The sequence below is a fragment of the Bubalus bubalis genome, chromosome 21 (assembly GCF_019923935.1).
Source record: "Bubalus bubalis isolate 160015118507 breed Murrah chromosome 21, NDDB_SH_1, whole genome shotgun sequence".
NCBI lineage: Eukaryota > Metazoa > Chordata > Mammalia > Artiodactyla > Bovidae > Bubalus > Bubalus bubalis.
The window spans coordinates 50,025,997-50,026,937 of NC_059177.1; the positions used below are offsets into that span (position 1 = coordinate 50,025,997).

The 941-nt window shown below is 51.2% G+C and overlaps 1 non-coding gene across 1 annotated transcript; it reads left to right on the plus strand.

The window, feature by feature from the left end:
• Window positions 1-72, plus strand: TRNAE-UUC. Its single transcript has one exon. It is a non-coding gene; the product is annotated as a tRNA-Glu (tRNA).
• The last annotated feature ends 869 nt before the right edge of the window (window positions 73-941 follow it).

Sequence of the window (941 nt, forward strand, 5' to 3'; positions counted from 1 at the left end):
TCCCTGGTTGTCCAGTGGTTAGGAGGTAGTACTTTCACTGCTGGGGCCCAGGTTCAATTCCTGGTCAGGGAACTAAGATCCCACGAGCAGTGCAAGCCTAAAACACAAACAAACAAACAAAACCCAAAAACAATTGGAGGATTTTTCGGAATGGGTGACATGATCTGCTATTTTAAAGTTCCCCATGGGGGACTTCCCTGGTGGCTCAGTGGTAAAGAATCTGCCTGCCAATGCGGGGGACACAGGTTTGATCCTTGGTCCAGGCAGATTCCACATACTGCGAGACAACTAAGCCCATGAGCCACGACTACAAAGCCTGTGCTCTACAACAAGAGAAGCCACCTTATTGAGAAGCTGGCAAAATGCAACTAGAGAAAGCCCATGCAGCTACGAAGACCCAGCACAGACAAAAACAAATAAAATTATTTTTAAAAATAAAGTTCTTTCTGGCTGCTGTGGACAAGAGAGAAAGTAGGAAAGAAGGCATGGGGTGGCCACCATGTGGTGCAGGAGATGAGGGTGATGGAGTGAAACCTATGGAGACAGGATTGTCCCACATCCTCTAGGAGAGGGTAGCTGGGGACGTGGTGGTGGTGGGGGGGTGGCCGGGCACATATAACTGGGCTGAGCTAGTTTCCTCCAGCAGGTTTGGGCTGACTAGTCCCCTTTCAGTCCTCTCCACAGGCTTGGCCTCTTCTCCAAACGGACATTGCTCCAACATTTAAAGAAAATCTGCTGAAAGTGTTCCCCAGCCGCCTCTAGCTGCTTCCCCAGCTCTGAGCACCTTTCTACTCCACTGCTGGAAAGCCTTCCTTGCCCTGTCCTCAGGTCTTGGGCAGCGCCAAGCCTCCCAGGAGCTCCAGGATTGTATTTCACAAGGGAAAAGGCTGGAGGCTTAGGTGGGGGCCAAGAGCTACCAAGGGTGCAGCCTTGCAGATCAG